General features: G+C 36.3%; 1 protein-coding gene across 1 annotated transcript in view; it reads right to left on the bottom strand.

Moving 5' to 3' along the window:
• HIVEP2 (human immunodeficiency virus type I enhancer binding protein 2) overlaps positions 1 to 19,660 on the bottom strand; it is a 192,360-nt gene that overhangs the window by 76,976 nt on the left and 95,724 nt on the right. The window contains 1 exon segment of the mRNA XM_025049270.1: positions 2,675 to 2,786. The gene's annotated coding sequence lies outside the window, so the exon portion shown is untranslated.

The raw sequence follows: 19,660 nt of genomic DNA, 5'->3' as shown, positions 1-19,660 counted from the left end.
AAAGGAACAGATGAATAGATGAACGAGTCTGGGAAATCACAAAATACAGCAATTTCCACAAAAAATAAAATAACATATTTCAGATTTCCTAATTTAAAGTAAGATTTCAATAACTTCTGACTCCAAAAATTACTTATCATAACAATGTAATTCTCAGCAAATTAACTAGTGCTCTAAAACCTGATTTCCTCACATAAATATGGGATTTTTAATCTCACTTTTAAAAGATTAAGTAGCTATAGCACAGATTCTTACTCCGCAGAACACACACAATGAATGTTAATAGTTTTCACCTTCCTTCTTACCTTTCCTCAGCTTAAAGAAGAAATATCATTTAATAATAATTCTTAAATAATTACTTCCAATGCAATGAGAGCATATAAATCTGTGCATATGCTTAAAAGTCCATAGTCCAGCTAATATTACCTTTAAATGAATAAGGTTAAGACAAGTCAAAAACACTGGTTACCTGAAGTAAAATGGTAGGACATGAAAAGTCATGTTATCATAAAGATAAAATAATTTGTATTTACTACCTTTACAAAAAGTATTGTTCTAATGGTGAGGGTTTTCCTTTTTAATCTGGAAAACTGTTTTCTATTTACTACCAATTTGGAGTGGGGAAAACTGGACAAATTATTTTAACTTATTATATATAAAAAATGTTTTCACTTGCACTAATGGACAAGGCCAGGTTCACAGATAAAGTGGAGGAGAGGTTGCTGATTGCACAAGGCACAAATATCATGAAAAAATCTTACCCATTTCTTATGAAGTGTTTCCTTCATATCTGGTTTAGTTGAGAAAATGTATTCAACAGGTGATGTCATAGATGATAGGTTAAAGAATCAGTCACATGATTAATAAAATATAATTAGTGTCACATTTAGACAATGTGACCATTACTACCATCAATCACTATCATCAAAATCACTACTAGTTAGAGTCTCTACTACCTGCCAGGAGTTTAATAACCTTATGAATTAAATAACATCCTTATTTAATTCAAAGAAATAATCATGTTAAGATACAATGACCCCAAAGAGCTGACTTAACCAAAGGCTTCTAGAACTCAAAGTGTGATAAGCAAAGAGAAGGCCAGCTGCATTCAATGTCCAGGCAAGAGGCACTCACGGAACAGTCTCCTAAACATAATTCAAATTAGGTCCCGCCAACGAAAATTTAACTATGACACTGTAGGGAACTTTGGGAATAATTGTCAAAACCAGCCTTGTGAGTAGATGGAAAATCAAATATGGCAGACAAAGACATTTAAGTTAGTGGCTCAGAACGTTAATGTTCATCTTCTAAAATCACTTATAGCTATTGAAGAAACTAAGGCTTTGCTTTTGAAACTCTTTTCAACATTTCTCTTCCTGACCGGTTTTTCATCTAACTGCCTTATATCCCTTTAATTATCCAAAAATGTTTCCGAATGGCATCATGTGCCCATAACAATGGAAATTATGGGTCACAAATGAATATTGGGTCATGAAACTTACTGGCAAAATGAAAAGAACCTGGGGTTTCCACACTTGATATTTCCACACTCATTGAATCCTCAAAGTCTACACTAACAAATCACATTCTGGGGCAGTAGCCTCAACGGAGATTATTTTGGACAAAGCAAAGGCAGTTGTTAGCGTTGCATATAGTATATGACTCTGCAAAACCACCTGACCTCATCAGGTCTTAAGATGCCACAGGTAAAGCAGACGCTGCTCGTTTGGTTTCAAAGTTGATTCTCCAAATGATTAGACACTTTCCTCTCATTCTTTATCATTCGTCAGGTTTTAAAATAGCTCCAGTTTATTCAGAGGAAAAATTGAGTAACGAGCTGCACAATTTAGATATAATAATAAGATTTAGTATTTCAGAATCTTATGACTTAGACTAGGGATACAAATTTTTTTTCCAAATTTTCTGTTACTGTGTAAAGGGGAAATTAAAGCAAGAGGGTGCCTGAATTAAAAAAAAAAAAAAATTACCAAATCTTAAAATCAGTATCATTTAAACTTCTGATGCCAAAAATCTGTTTGACAGAGCAGGTTTTACTATACTGACATTTTAACAGTAGCCAAAGTCCTGTTCCCACTAAATTCTGTCTTGGCAGCACCAATAATTTTCTAAAAGCCTAAACTCCTCCTGGTTTAAAGTTCTCTACCTAAAGGGTTTTCTGCAGCAATAGTGCAACGAGAAAGCAGAATTGCCTAAGCCCTTAAGATGTCTATTCTGATCACAAAACCAAGATTTCTGTAAAATGAGAATAGACTAAAATATGAAGAGTTACTGATTTACTCAAAATGTTCATTATATTTTAGATGTAAATCTGATACAAAACAGCACAATTACACATAAATATCTCACTAACAGTAAAATCTGATATTCTCACATTACCTCAAGATTACAATGAGCAAATAATCATTCAAATAGTAAATAAAAGGATTTGGTTTCAAACTATAAACGACATTTTCTAATCTTTTTGTATTTCCAGACATACAGTAAAAAGCTTACAAATAGGTTCATTTAGATAGCATCTCAGTTATCTTTCACTGGTTTTGAAAGCCTCAAATCATTACTGTCAAAATTTCACATAAAGCTTAATATTTTGCTTGAAATATCTTTCCAATAATTTTGAAATCAAACCACATAGAAAACATTTGACTTAACTTACCCAGCGGCTGAACGTTAAAGAATTGGTAAAACAGTTCCGACCAAATCAATTCGCTTAATTTTTCAAGTAGATCTGATTACTATCGTCTTTTTAAAAAATTCAAAGACTCCACCTAATGAGGAAAGAAAAAAACAACAAAGAGTAGTGTTTAAACCAGAGCAGCATTATATGAGCTATACATTCATAACACATAAATCAAATCAAGATAATTATCTCGCTTCTCTTAAGTTACCAGGCTACTTTATAAAAACAATAAGAGCATCTGCCAGCGAAATTAAAGTTTCCAGTTTGGGGTAAAATGAATGTTCAAGCATAGAGAAAACAATAAACTAGCACAACAAAGTGTGAGAGCAAAAGAGTTTATTTTCAGTACTGATTGGCACATGGAAATGATGACTACATGATGTCAGTTAGGATATGTAAAATTAGATATGAGGGAAAGATGCAACTGACTGCTTTGGAATTCAACTCATCGAATCTAATTAATTTACTGATGCAATGAAAATGTGTAGGCTGCAGTTCCTTAAAGCCATTATCCCTAGCTACATGCAATCTCTGCTGAATGTGAACTAAATATCTAGATAGATCATTTGGAGACAACCCACTAGCATGAATTTCCAAATCATCCTTAGAATGTTATATCTTATCTCCTACAGAGGGTTTATACTCTACTGAAGTCCCATAAACATCTTAATTATGGATGATAAATATTATCAGTTAATTCTACTCATTTCACCAAGTAGATGCACCTTTTCCAAAGCCTAAATATTAAATGGCTATCTAGCTCCAAGAAACAGTTTGAGAGAAAGCAAGCTATATGTCAAATGGGGAGAGCCTAAAATAAATGGGATGCTAGGAGGTTGACCAGAAGAGTGAGACAGAAAATTGTACAACTTCCAGGTACTCCCAAATCAGGACCCCCCCAGGATAGATTTAGTATTTTTTAAAGTCTCAGGACATTAAACACAACTATATTCAAGCAAAAGCTCAAAAACCTACTCCGACATCATAAATATGTAATTTTTTTATTACACAATTTAGAATTAACCACATACTGTCACTCCGCCAATCCCACTACACATACTAAAAAATTAATTGGTAGTTATTTCAGTTAAAAAAAAAGTTGCAATAGTTCCACTATTGGAAGATAGATGCTCAAAAAAATGGAGAAGACAAATAGTAATAGTTATACATGCTAAGTAGAAATCCACCGTATTTGTGGGAAATAGGTCTTCATTTCTAAGATAACTTATGCCTGGATTCTAGTCTTACTGCTATTCCAGAAACAGTTATCTAGGAAACTCATTTGGATATGGTCTTAAAAGACTTATTTATTCACAGAGATAAATAGTTTTAATTATTATTCTAGGGTTCTTGCCATAAATATGACAAGACAAATGTCAAACGGTTTGGTTATTTTAAACGTTACTGAATCAACAAATATAAGCACCTAAACAATGAATTGCAAAACGATACAACACACTCATTTTTCACATTTGAAATCCAGAGCTGTGAAAACACTTTTATACTTTTCTAAGCCTTTTATGAAAGAATCACAAAGGCTCTTTCAAATAACATTTGGTAGCTAGCTTCATCATTTCTTCTCTGAATTCTTACCATGATGGTTTTGTGCTAATATACTGTTTAATAACTTATCTTTGGGTAAGTCACTTTCCAAGAAAGAGCAAGGGAATTTATGATGCAGAATAAACTTGAAGATTCTTAAGAATCCTTTCTCACTAAAGAGAACCCTTGTGCACTATTAGTGGGATTGTAAACTGGTGCAGCCACTATGGAAAATAGTATGGAGGTTCATCAAAAAATTAAAAATAGAACTACCATGTGACCTCGCAATTCCTCTTCTGGGTATCTAATTGAAGATATAGAAAATATTAATTCAAAAAGATATGTGCCCCTATGTTCACTGCAGTCTTATTTATAACAGCCAAGATATGGAAGTAACACAGGTGTCCATCGATAGATGAATGGATAAGGAAGATGTGGTACATACATACAATGAAATGTTACTTAGGCATTAAAAGAATGAAATCTTGCCGTGTGCAACATGGGATTGAGGGTATTATGCTAAGTGAAATAAGTCAGACAGAGAAAGACAAATACCATATGATTTCACTTACATGTGGAATCCAAAAAACAAAATAAACAAACAAAACAGAAACAAACTCTTAGATACAGATAATATTTTGATGGTTGCTATTGGGGGAAATAGGCAAAAAAGGTAAAAAGGATTAAGAAATACAAATTGCTAGTTATAAAAACAGCCACAAAAATGTGAAGTGCAGCATAAGGAACATACTCAATAATATTGTAATAACTATGTATTGTGCCAGTTGGGTAGTAGACTTATGGTAACCACTTCATAAGGTACATAAAATGTCTAATCACTAGATTATACACCTGAAACTAATATAATATTGTATGTCAACCATAACTGAAAAATAAATTTTTAAAAAGAATACTTTATAACTAATTTTTTCAGTATATAACATGAAGTTAACCTGTACAAAAGTCTACATCTACCATTCCTCTTTCTGTTCTTGTTCATTTCTTAGGTTGAATACTGTTTTCTGAAAATATGTAGTTCTTGCCTCATAAGAGGATTTAAATTACTTGAGTGTGGCCCGTCATTAAGCCAGTATTTTAAAAGGTTTTTCACCTATAATTTAGCAAATATACTCTAGTTTCAATCTAACTGTGGTTATCTGAATCGTCAGTGATTTCAGATTACCTAGGAATTTGTCAGTGCACCTCACATCAAATTTCCAAAGTAGAAAGTACAAAATGTATTAGTCACCTGTATGGGTGATTCAGTTAAATGACTGCCCCTAATTAGCACAGAAGATACAGATCTGTTATCTGTTTAACAGGTAAGCCTCATATGTACAAACCACAATACGACATTCTTTAGAAACGTTCATTTTCTTAGAAGTGAGCAGTGACACCTGAGATATGATCGTAGGTTCCCTTCAATTTCTATACCACCCTGTAGTACAATACCTAAAATAATGTTGTAATCTGATGAGAGCAGTTGAGTCTAACTTCCTTACCTTCGATTTCTTTTTATCACCTGCCTCACCACACTAGGAAACAAAACAAAACAAAACAAAAACAAAAACAAACAAAAAGAACACATCGGTCAGTGGTAGTTTGGCTCCATGAGAAAATCTAAGTACATCCGAACTTTGTATTTCAGTCAGTTGCATGGTCTAAAAAATTATCATTAGGTAATATTTGATCATGTTTGTCATCATTTGGTCTATTTCAGTTATTTGAGTATAATAAATCAGATGAACCTACGACAGTGGATTTGAGTAACTTTCTCTAGCTGAAGGGTTTACCTCATGCAGTATGTAGGAACCACGCTCCTCGAGTTAATCAGGACACTCTGTGAGTACTTTGGCATGTGTGCCGTTGCAGCAGTGAACCCAGTAAATCAGCTCGTTATGGTAGCAAATAGCACCCTGAAGTAAGCTTGTGAATGTTAGTGTTTTTTATAGCCCTGGACTAATTCTTAGTGGTCATCAAACACTGTTCTTTTACTGAGGCCCAGAAGGTCACGGTTCCTTGACTATGGTCATGCAAATAGAAAGCAGGTTTCCTGACTACTAGTGCACTATATTCTCTTTTACATCATAGAGCTGCTTTGCCTCCCATAGGCATAAGTTCGATTTCATTTAGCAGGAGTTTACTGAGCACCAATGAAGTTAAAGATGCTTCTCAGTTTAGGATGGGAAGAAACGAAGGCAAAGTGAGTGAAAATAGACCTGCAAATACCACAGTCTCCACGCCACCTTCTTCACCAAGGTTATAATCAATTCACTTATTTGCAAACCTAGTAAAAAGCAGGCCAAGAAGAATAAGGAGACAGAATATCTCGAGGCTGTTACACACTCAAGACATCTTGGCATATTTTGGCAGAGCTCCAAGATAACATTTGGAAAACAGTACCCTAATGGCCAAAGTTAGTACAGCTGTCTCACTTAGTTATTTATATATTTTTCCTTATAAATACATAACAACATTGAAGCCATTTTCAACCAGAAAAACACCCTTAAACCCCACCACCCGAACACAATTATTTCCTTTTTAAAAATTTTAATCTAATATTTATTTACCCTTGTGTAAGCATATTTTCACACAGATGTCCTCACAACACATATAATTACTCATCCTAATATTTTTATTTAGCACTTCATAAACATTCTATATTTCCATCATTTCACACAGTTCTTATTTTTACTAGCCATATAATATTCCACAGAGTTAGCATACTTAGTCGTTTCCTTAATCATTCCTATATCTGGGAATATTTCAGATCTTCTCACTTATTTTAACACTAGAGATATTATTTTTTCCCTTAAAATATTAACTGAAATACAATTATATCAAAGTGTATGGATATTTTTATGGATTTCATATTTATAGCCAAACTGATGTCAAGAACTGAAATTACCTATAAAGCTACCAGCAATAAATGAGCATTCTATTTTCACCAAACTTCCTCACCATTGTATGTGATTAAATATTTGTTTATTTAATATAAAATGGTATTTCAGGGTTGCTTTTTTATCTTAATAGTGACCATAATTACTCTCCTTTTAAAAAATGATTTTGTTGTCTTTCATCTTTAATGAAATTATTCATATAATTTGGCTACCTTTAGGTCCTATTTTTCTTATGCATTTAAAAGGGCTCTTAATAGCATGTATATATAAATTTTTCAACAAATTTCTCTGTAAGTTTATTTTTAGATATTTAAACATTTAAGATATCTGGCATATATTTGGATCTAGGTAAATATTTAAATATTTATGACAAATACCAAGTTATCCACAATACTATTTACTAAGCTTGCTATAATATATTTTACGTGTATATTATACTGTAATGGGTCCATTTCTGGGTTGCTCATTTTGTTACATTGATCAACATATTTAAAATGGAATGTTTGTCCAGATGGCATTGTGTTGCACAGTTTTCATGTGCATTATCATATAAACATGGTAAGCCTGTGTTAGGCAGTCTTAATTACAGCTGCTTTATAGTATTTTTGAATCCACACTAGGGCTAGATGCTACTCCTTGTTCCTTTTTTCAAACATTCTTTGATATTTCTTTGTATACACATGTATACTTGCAAATTTCTCACACATTTTCCCTAGATTATATTATCTGATTAACTATATTATCTTCCTTCCATATTCAGCCATACTAAAAACATTCAGTTAGGAATTCGAATAAAATTGTGTTGCTCACACATATAAGTCTCTTTTCAATATTTTGTTTTCCCATGTTAAAAAACATAGTATATTGTAAGGTATCTCTACTTTTATTACATTTTAACTTTTATATTCAATAAAAATTTATATTCTACAAGTCTTCTGATTCTGTATCTTTCCTCATTTCCATTTCTTATTTGGAAATACTTCATTCTTTAAGGCCAGCAACTAAAGTATGTTAATTCCTCACAAGATCCTGAATAATATCCTTTACATGTAGGTGAACACCGATTAAATAGAAGACAAGTATTTTAAGTCCTATGTGGAATAAAACATCTTAATTGCCTTAACAAAAGTGAAATTAAACTGTATATCAATGACGCAAACACAAAATAATATCCCACGCAACCAGTTTATTTTCTAAGTATAGTTATAAGACGAATCCCTGAGTTCATTCGTTTAAAGCATAGCTGAATGGCTTAGATTACCAAGGACCCTTCTCCTTTTCCTCTATCCTGACCAGTATCTCTTATTTCTGTTAACAGTGAAATAGGTTTGGATTCAGAGAGAGAAATAAAACAAAAGAGAGATGTAAACAACTTAAAATTATAATAAAAAATATTTTAAACTAAAATTTGACTGAGAATTAGTCTATATATTGTTGTACATGTTAATTAAATCCATGTGTTATCCTTGGTTTAACAAACCTTGGTACTCATAGGAATCTTATATTTTACAAAACCTATATTTCACATGAATAATTCCAGACACTATGGTGAAAGGGAAGAGAAAGACAAGGAGAAGGAATGGGGGGTGGGGAAGAAACCCAGGAATATCTATGTGAAGTTGGGAAAATAAGGACAGAAGCTGTTTTCCATCCACACTTTGAAAGTCACACTGTGTGCCAAGTTGAGTGAAAGCATGAGTGATGTGCTTCTCCACTTTCCTGAAGAAACACATAGAAAACGTGGCAAATATTTAATCTAAGCCTGTTTCCTGAAAAACTGCAAGATGCCCACAAATTTTCTTTCCCAGAGTTCAAAATAGCAAGTTGAGTGGGTGTGTAAGCACTTCAAGTGGAGGGGAAAAAAAAAAAAGGTAACTAAGGAAAAGGAAATCATACTTTTTTGTTCCTTAGTTTGAGAATTTTAAGAGGCCATTTAAAGGGATTTTAATTATTTGGATCTGCTGATTGCCTTGAATTAGAATATAGGCACCGTCCATACGAATAACTTAAACAGGGCCCTGTGGCCACTTTTAAGCCTTTTCTTATCCTCGTGGATGTTAACACTATGTTAGCTTAGGACTGCATTCACAACTCCATTGTTACCGTAACAGTGGCAGGTTCACTCTGCTTCAGCCAGACCCTCCAGTCACTACAATATGGCATACAGGGAAAGTTGAAGGTTCATGAGGTCTTCACCCCTCCCAGGAAAAGGAGCCTTCTTTAACAGGGCTGTGAAAACTTTGCATGTGAGTCACCAGAGGAGACTGTTAAAATGTTGATTATAATTCTGCAGGTCTGGATGGGGTACAGGTTGTTAAAGCACCCAGGTGATGTTGATGTATTGGGCTGAGGTCCACACTTTGAGAAACAAGTCTCTAGTCCATAACAATGTTTTTTTCTGATAGCCAGACAACAGAAATAACGATCAACCAAGAACATTGGCAAGGCAGATACTCAACAGTGAGCTAGTTGCTACAGGAGATAACAAAGTGCATAATAACATCAGCCTTGAGCAAACACATAAAAATTATTTTAAAAACATAAGTGCTAAATGCTAAACTGTGTGGTAATGACCCTCAGAATAACAGGAATTGAGAACAGTAGGAGCTAGAACAGTGGCAAATGACTTTATAGAGCAAGTCACATTTGATCAGGCCCCATGTTGTGGGGGATGCAAACAGAGAGAGAGCAGGGACCAGGAAAGACAGCTCTAGAAGGGAGCGACCAGAGCTCCCATAAGAGAAAACGACAGCGCATTTACTTGGTGGTTGTAGATATTATCATTTGAAACTTTTAGGCGGAATTCACTTTTAACTAGGTGAAGGGGACTTCCGACCTCCTTTAAAATTTATAGCTTTGGGGATTATAATGCTGTTTCAGGTCAGTGAAGAAATAGGTAGTCTTACCTTAGTCTTACACACATTTTCTCCACTGGGAACAGCAACTGAGTTATTAATGACATTTTAGGTGTAAGCCTGGTAGCAAAAATTTACCATGTTGGCATATATTTATGCATATGTATGCCTTTGTTTGACATATATGTCTATGATAATTAACAATTTTAACAGTATTAAAATATAACTTCATTACAATAGGATTGATCATCTGGTATTTAGTGTTTGAATCTTACTTTTATAATAAAAAAAAACAATTTTTTCTTCTATAAGATACTTTTGAATGGCACATACCGACATGACACCCTCAGTTCCACATTATTCTTCCCACACTGGCTGACAATGGGAAGAAAATACAACCAGAAACAGATTGAAATTATTAATGAATTATGCCCTAGGTTTTTTTTAAATCTCCTTAGAGAATTTTTCCTGTCAACCCACAATATGTTAGATATATTGTCCAATGGCTTCAACAGAAAAGGGACAGAGAATCACAAAGGTCAATATAAACATGAAAATTCGATCCCGAAACATTTTTTACTGAAAAAATTTACAGGGAGATTAGGGTACCTGTGAGCTACAGGAGGGAAAGCAAGCATCTGAAAGAGAAACAACACATTTTGGCATTCCTAGGTCAGGTCAACAATCTCACTGAGCTCCAATTTAGACTTTGCAACCACCAACTTCATGAACTTATTGTTAAGCAGTAAGAAATGACAGACGGAATACCTGTAGATATTACATTTCATATTAATGTTAAGTTGCATGACTGTGGTTTAACCACAGCTACTGTCCCTTCTCGTCCTACAAAAACTCCCAGTGTTTGCTGGAAGATGGAATTTAGGCAATGGATTGTGGCAAACCTCTGCAATTTCAAAGCATCTAGACTCAAATGTTACAAGATACCTGTATCGCTAGAGCTGTATTAAATAAGGCCCTGGTGTTCAGGACACAACAATGGAGTTACCTACTCCCCCACAATCTATTATACACACAACACACATACAAAGACTCATAAATAACAAGAAAAAGATATTAATATTGAGGATGCTAAACTGTTACCCATGAATGGCTGAAAAGCATGAAATAGAACACAAACGGGCATGCCCTAAAAAAAGACAGTGAAGTTTGTCTTCTACAAATATCTTCCCCTTTCTATTCTGAACCCTTTTAGGCGTCCTTCCCTAACTAGGTCATGGGATCATGCAGGCTGTCCTTCCCAATCTACTACAGAAAAGAGCTAATAATCTTTTTCATATTAGGCTGCCACATTAGAGGAAGAATTTGCTTTATGGAAACTAACAAACAAAAAACCTTGAGATGTTATAAAACTTAATACAACTAAATAAGAAATGGTTGGGGAATGGGTTTTACTAGAAGAAAGTCCCCCTCTGTGGGATATGCTATTATTACTAAACCTATGCAGACAGTAGTGCACACACAGTACAAGGTACTGTGCCATCTAAACTAGAGCAAGATACGGGCTGCTTTCAGCCTACTGAGGCAATTCCTACTGGAATCAAATTGGCCCTTCTGGAGACAGTTCATCAATGAGAAATTCTCTCTCTTCTCACCCCTCTCTGGTCTGAGTCTAGACTTTTGCTTAGTTATAAGGCATCGTCTCATTTTTTCTTCCCTAGTATCTATCACTATCATCCTCTGTGTTTATGTGTCCACCTGCTTTTATATAAGAGTCAAATTTGCAACAGCACAGATTTTAACTACAAGCCTGGAACCATGGTGGAAATAGGTTCAGTTAAGAAAGACTGCCCAAGCCAGAATTATCATCCTCACTAACCGAGCTGCCAGGCTTAGATCAAATGAAGGTCAATGCAGTGTCTCCAGAGGAAGCTGTTCAACTAGCTGGGTCAGTTCCCCTGAGCCCTGCCAAGGAGGCCCTTCAGACTGAGAGCCGATCTGGCAGAACTGGTGTCCTCCCCCAGGCAGCGAGGCCCTCCCCCTGGACGAAGGGCACCAAAAGCCAGCAAAAAAAACAAAGCCTAGTGGCTGGGGGCAGCCACTGGTGGCTGATACAAAGGCAGGCTCCCTCGGCTGCGGGAGTGTTAGAAACCTCCGACGAGGACTTGGGCTGTGGAAATGTATATGGTGAGACAGGACATCCCTCCTGGCATTCTGGTGAGTGAAGCCCAGGCCAGGGCAACAACAGCCTGGCCGGAGGACAGCCTGCTCCTCACATCAAAGCCGGAGGCCCTGGGAGGCTGGTGAGCCGCCAAAGACGCAGAGAGCAGCAGGGGAGTGTGTTGCCTTAGGACAGCAGCACCCTGGGCTGTGGCAGGGTCTGTACATTCCAAGCACTGGGGAGGTCTGCTCAGAGGTTCTACCCTCTCCCGTTGGGGCTCTGATTTAATTTCCTTTGAAGGAAAAAAAAAAGAGAGAGAGAGAAAGAGAGAAGAAAAAAATATACATTCCCAAACCTTCTGTCTGCAAAAGCAGACACCACACTATGCAAGTTAATGCCCTCCGGTCCTTTTCAGCTCAAACCACTGTCTAAAACAATACAGCTAAGTGAGATGTGACATTCTCCAGTTCATCTTAATTGGGCATTAAGTCAAGGGGTAATTAAGATCATTTAAATGCAAACGTCGTTGTTCCATTGCTAATATCCTCCCAGATATTTCCCATCAATTCTGATTAATTAGAGAAGCATCGCACTTTAATTATAACCTGACAGTTTTATTTATTTGACAGGACACAGTACATAGTCCCATTTTGGGTAATAAGAATTTGAGAAGAGGCATCAAACTCTCACTCGCAAGGATGACTCAGCTCTTGGACCTAAGAGGTTCTACCCAGAAAAGTTTACCCACTTGCTCGACAGAAATGAAGTTAGTTCGAGAATCATCTTTTACCTTTCTCCCTTTATCTGTCGCATAAGAATACACAGAAAACAAACTAAAATCTGTAAAGAGAGTAAAAAAAAAAAAATTAAGCAATCACTCTCCCTTCCACGGTCTAAAAATGTGATTCCTAAAGACCAGGATAAATGCTGTGAGTGTCCCGGAGCCCTTACAGGAGGCAAGCATCAAAGGGAGACACGGCACGCTTAGGCCACTGGGAGGGGACTGGGTGCCATCATGTGAACCCATGCTACGAAAATGTTCATTGGAACACAGAGGGCCCTGTGAGTTTTCCTTCCTTTCAGGGGAAATGAATATCAGTTGAGGTCACTTAACTCTAATCCACCCTGCACATCAGGGTTATCCTTCTAGCCGTACATGCCCCATTTAGACAGCACTTTGTCATAGCCCAGCATGTCATCTATAGTGGCATGCTGGGGGTGGAATAACTTCCAGCTCCTTGCTAATCCAGTGTGGGGAAGGCCAAGGTACAGAGGTCTACTCGATTGCATAAAATGTAGAGTTATTTTCAGCTTCTGAATCATTATTCTGGCTCTTTCACCAGTCTTAAAGCCAGATCATAACTCTTTAAAGATAGATTTTCTATTCAATTTCATTTATTTTAACATAAATGAAAACTTACAAGTAATCCTGCAAAGTTTCAAAAAGATGAAAACATGAAAGCAAAAAAAAATAATAATAAAAAAGACAAGAGCTTTACAAATATTTTCAATTTACAATGGTCACCATTGCAATGGTAGTGGGTCAGGCCCTACATTTTCTTCAGTTATCTTCAAACTCTTTATAAAAACCTTGGACAATTAACACTTAGCAGGACTTCAGTGCCTGAGGACACAAATCAATTTTGTTTTAGTCACACTGCTAAGATTTGGAAGAGAAACATTAAATAATGGAAATAAAAGAAACTGCTAACTGATATAGGAAGAACCTTAGCTATTTCTGTAATAATTCCACTGGGATTTGTGCTGGATATTATAAAACAGGATGTTTTGTTTGTTGTTTCTCATAAAAGACTACCAAACCAGTATAAGACTACAAAATACATCGAAAAACTATGAATCCATGGAAGTTTGCTAGTATTAAAAAAGAGAGATGGAATTTTTATTCATGTATTTAAAATCTGTTCAATAAGGGATGACCTCTGGAAATATATTTCTTGTTTTTTATGAATGCCAAAAGCGAAACATAATTATGACTTGACTGTGTTAAAACAAAATTTCAAATTCTCAACAATTAACTAATCACTAATATTAATTTACTGATTCGAAGATCCAAAAAAAGGAATCAGTAAGAAATCACACAAAACTGGAAAAATCTTCAAAGTAAAACTCTAAAAGGCAAAGGTAAACTTTGATTAGAGAATTTTCAAGCTGAACAAAACTTTACAGATCATCTATTTAAAACCTCATTTTAAAAGAGATTTTAAATCAATGCAATAATAACAACTTCCGTTGGGAAATAGCAAAACCAAATTTAAATTGTGCAAGATGAAAGAAAGTACCCTTGACAAAAAGGCTGCACAAACTACCCTGTTTCAGAAACTTTTAAACATTTTATTCGGCTCCAACCTGGCAAACAAGTTACCAGTGAGGACACCGGAGGACTTCTGAAGAGGCACCCTGAAAGAATCCACCCACCTCTCACAATCTCAGCTCCTCATGACTAACTCGCCCTGCTCGGGCTGGGGTCATGCCCAACAGTAGTTCTCACCCTGAAAGCTACTACGTGACACGGAAATATCTGAACCGAAAAGAGTAAACACAAAATTACACCAAGTGAAAAATGTTAGTGTTACCGTGTGATAGTTTGTGATGTATAATTATAACTGAAAACTCAGTTGTATTAATGTGATGAAAATTTCAGGAAAAAGGTGCTGTTTTAGAACTTAGAAAATGACTTACAAAATCAGTTTCCGAAAAATATAAAAATAATAGGAACACTTCTGCCCTTGTTTTACAAGTTTAATTCATAGTTTTCCAACTTTCTTGGTTCAAATAAGAGACGAGTGGGAGAAACCACCAAGGTGAAGCATCTTTACCAGGCCTGAAATAAATCCTGGTAATAAGATTTGACTTCTATTTTCCTTCAGTCTGGCAAGACTTAGGGTTGTGGTTCTTTCATACACACACACACACACACACACACACACACACACACACACACAAGTATACACCGAGCATTATCTAATTTCATTATAAGATGTAGCAGATAGTTTGGGCAACTTGGACTCTGTTTAAACTACTCTGAATCCCATAAAAAGGAAGCTTAAAAGTTTGGGTTTACTACTGAAAACATTAAGAAAATGAAATATCTAGAAATAGTAATTGAGTCTGAAACAATCACCACATAGAATGTTTAAAAAAAAACAAAATCAACACTTACTGAGTCTTTGTGTTCCAGCAATGTGCTAAGTGATTTATGTGTATTTTCTCATTAAATCTTTATGAGGCAGGTACTATTATTCCCTCCCTTACAGCAGACTTGAAACCCTAAATGTTTAAGGAACTTGTCCATGGCCTGGCAGTTAGGGCTTAAATGTTTTGTTTTGTTTTTTTAATCCAGTGAGTCTGACTCTAAACCGATGCTCTTGTGAACATGCATATAGTGGTGACATAAACAGATGCTGGAGTTGAAGAAATACAAGAATCCTGCAGTTATTTGCACTCAAGTTTCAGTTCCACTCATGATTTTGATCTGACAAATGGACTACCAGTACCAAACCAAAGAAAGTTTAATATAGTGAACCATCCCTGATTACTGACTGACCCACATGGCAATAAAGTTTCATATACAACAACGAAGGAATGCTCTAAATTTGGCAACAAAATCAAAATCTTTCTTATACAGCTCAAGAGTATTTTTTACCCAGATCATTGTCCTGATTTACTTTGGCACTGAGAAGTGTTTATTACGATAAAGTAAGACTAAAATTGATGGGTTTGGAGGACTTTGTACTCCCATGTTCCACTAGATTAATTTTGGAGGGCATGCGATGCTCTCCTCTAGAAAATACAATATTTCATTGTTCTTAAATAAAAGCCATAAATTTCAAAAAAAAAAAAAGTCTCCACACGATATTCTTTAAATTTTGTTTTAACATCATTATTGGAAAATGTCTTTATTGAATTTTCCTATTAAAAAAAAAGCATTATGTCTTTCTTATAAAATGGTTATAATGAACTCCTTTATTTCATCATTTATTCAATTATACATTTAGCAAACAACAATTATGTACTCCCAAAACCATGGTTCTGGTCCTCATGGAACTTAGGGGTTAGTGAAGGACAGATACTAAAAACAGTTTGTTACTATGTAGATATAATAACAAAAGGCATGCTATATCATCAGAAAGCTATGTAATAGTATTTGAGAAAGGCAATGCTCTTCTAAAGGTACATGACTTAAAATATGAACGCTAAGCATCCCTCCTGTCATGCTCTGAAGCCTCAAATTAGAGGTGATTAAAACAGACACATGTCAAATCCACCCAAACTGTACTTTCTTTCAAAACTGCTAGATGTCCCAGAGCACCCTAAATCCAGTTCGAAATCATTAGTATGGATGTTCTAGAAACTTTCCAAAGGAAAGTTCTAGAGTATGACACCATTCTCATATTCTAGCTTGCACAGATTTATCACTCAGTCTAACATATCAATTTGTGCGACCTGACAAATTTAGAGGGAAAGGGAAAAAAATGAAACTATGGGAATTGGAAGACCCTTTCAAGTCTTGGAGCAGTGGTCTCTTCCATTGCATCTTTCCAGTCTAGAATGATAAACATTCCTAACTTTGACAGATTTGACATAAACATATGTTATCTGATATAGAAACAAAGAGTAAGATATTTTTGTTCTTATCTTTTAATTCATCTAAACTTCCCTTAGTTTGATTGTATATTTGTACAACATATATCTTTTCTCTTACTCTTTCTAGAACCTTCTAAGATTCCAGTTATTTTCTTACTGATTTCCTTCAGCTGGTATCTCAAGCCATAGGAAGGGTTCTCCTTTCCCTCGTTTGGCAGACTTAGTCTTCTTGGCAAAGATTATACACAAGAGCATATCCTCATGGAATCCCAGGAAACTGCCAATTGCCTGTTTTTCCTACATCAGAAAAGCAAACCCTAGCCGGTCCAGTCTGTCTGTCCTCCAAGTATGGAACCTAAAGTAGGTGGGTATAGTCCCAATGGGAGGTGGAGTCTAAGCTGCCTACCTGAGAATCTTCTTGTGGTTTTGATGAACTCATATGGAACAGATGGAAACTAGTCTACTGCACCTTATCTTCTGGCCTACCAAAGCAGTTCCTGCTTAAAATAAGTCATGTTCCCAAAGTTCACTTTTATGCCTACATTTTGAAATCTGGAATGTGTTCCTCTAGAACCAGTGTCACAAATAGTGATTGGCATGCCAGGTTAGTCAAAGACAATTTAATAACAGTACTATAGAACCTACTCACCTTATATGCCATAGCTTCTATTAAAAAAAAGAATCACACTGAGGACTTAAGTCAATAGGATTTGAAATTGCTTCTCACTTTTTTTCTACATAGGCCGTAAAAGTCTAGAAAGAACACTAAGAAGTAAATAATAAAGAATAGCAAGACGCATTATCCAAGGGCAGAGTACTGGGCCAGGGGGATCCACAGGAAGAATCTCAGTGGCTTTAGACTTTTGCAAAAGCAGCAGCTGTGATTCAGTCACTGGTAGCAACAGAGGGGGCAGAAAAATGGAAGAGAAAAGATGTCACAGAAAATAAGTGAATCGGTAGCTAGGGCAGTCATGAAAAGGGAGTGTCCTACAGTTGAGGGTAAGAGGAAGAGAAAGGGAATTCCTGCCACAAGCCATCAGGGGAAATCCCCTGGTTTGGGCGGCTATTCACTCTGTCGCTGACTAGAAATGTTCATTATTCAGTAATTGAACCCTCACAGTCCTTACTTTCTTACTCTGGCTTCTTAAAGCCAAGCTTTGTATTGTTAATGAAAACCTTGCTTCTGGCTGGTACGTATTCAGTCCTCCTCAGATTTATTGTTAGCCTATAGAGGTTCTCAACAAGGGTGATTTTGGCCCCCAAGGGACACTGAACAATGTCTGGAGTTATTTCTGGTTGTCAGGACCTGGGACTGAGAGAGGGGGTTGTGTTGTCATCTAGTGGGACCATGGATGCTGATAAATATATTACAATGCACAGGACGGTCCCCCGCAACAAAGAATTAGCCAGCCCAAAAGGTCAACAGCACCAAGTTGGGAAACCTTCTAACCTTATAACTGTGCTGCTGTGGTAACTTTATTATTATGTTACTGTGCTCATGATGTGTTTAAGCGTATGATTAGAATGCAAATCCTACAGACTACTATACCACTCAAACTCCATTGTGAAGATCACGCTCAACTAAGAGAAATTCTACAAACCACCAATTAGGTATCCTTCGGAATTACAAACTTTAACTTTTTTATTTTTTTATTTTTTACTTTAAGCAATTGAATCAAGAGAGCCAAACTTTGGGAGGCTGGCACAACGGATATGGCATGAACTTGGTATCAGCTGGATCGAACTGCAGAGTATTTACTGTGCAAGTTTTCTAGAGCAGGGTATTTACTGTGCAAGTTCTTATGTGAATGTAAAACCCTGCAGCCGATGCCACATCCTGCTTCTTAAGCATTTCCATAAACAGCAGCTGGGCTCTTCACTGAGTACCCAGTGCTAACGCAGGAGTATCCGCTAGTTCCTGAAATGCTCACGGCTCACCAGTATTAAAGTAATCATCTTCCCCAGGAAAAGCCTGAACTGGGCTGTATGTGTGAGAAAGAATGAAAGCAGAGCTACTAAACAGAGCACAAATAGTTCTGTGACCCGGGCAAGGGACGCAACCACTTTCCGGCCCTCTCTTTCTTCGACTAAAAAGAGAAAGAGTTTGATTTAGTCATCTCCAACCTCCTTTTCAATTCTCACCGCCACGATGGTTTTCTTCCCAGATGATAATGAGAAGAGGGGGCTGCTCCAAAGAAAGTAGGTGAAAGCGACCTTGTGAAACCCTCTACAGCGAGGGCTCGATTGTGGAGTGTCTGTGAACACAGCAAACAAGCCACCCAGGCGGTAAGGAGTCCCACAAGAGGGACCTTTGGAACAAAGGCAAAAATGGCCCCTGGCTTGACAGAGCGAGTCACTGTTTAGCTCCGGGCTGTACTAGCAACGATGACTGTAAGAAATCAAGGAACAATCTCCATGTGTGCACAGCAGGAAAGGACTAATCATTACACACTGGCCTCGTCAGCCACAGCCTCCTGCACAGATAGTAATCACCTCCCCAGCACCATCTTCTCATTAGGAGGGACAGAAGAAGAGTACAGTGCGTTAACTATCTTTGTAATAAAAATCACAAATGAAAACAAAATGGGAGTGCAACAATACAAATCTGAGGAGACTTTCATCGTAACAAATACTTTACATATCTGTAATCATTTGGTTGAGCCCCACATTAGTTCCAGCGAACCACTCAGCAATATTGCATGACCTACTGGGATAGTTTTCATTCATCGTTCTACCATAAGAAGGGATACTGTTATTCCTGAGTCTCCCTCTGAGATGACTATACTGTCCTTCCGTTCCTATGTTTCATGTGGCTGTTTAAAAGTAACAGTGTCAAAGATATACCCAGGCTCTACCAAGTATGAAAAGTAAAAGATGATATTTCTAGTCCTCAAAGTTTTAAAAATGGGAAATATATTAAAATAGAACAAAAAGAAATGAA

This window comes from Pteropus alecto, unplaced genomic scaffold (genome assembly GCF_000325575.1).
Source record: "Pteropus alecto unplaced genomic scaffold, ASM32557v1 scaffold185, whole genome shotgun sequence".
Taxonomy (NCBI): Eukaryota; Metazoa; Chordata; class Mammalia; order Chiroptera; family Pteropodidae; genus Pteropus; species Pteropus alecto.
The sequence above is the reverse complement of the archived record's forward strand: the minus strand, read 5'-3'. Positions and strand labels throughout refer to the sequence as shown.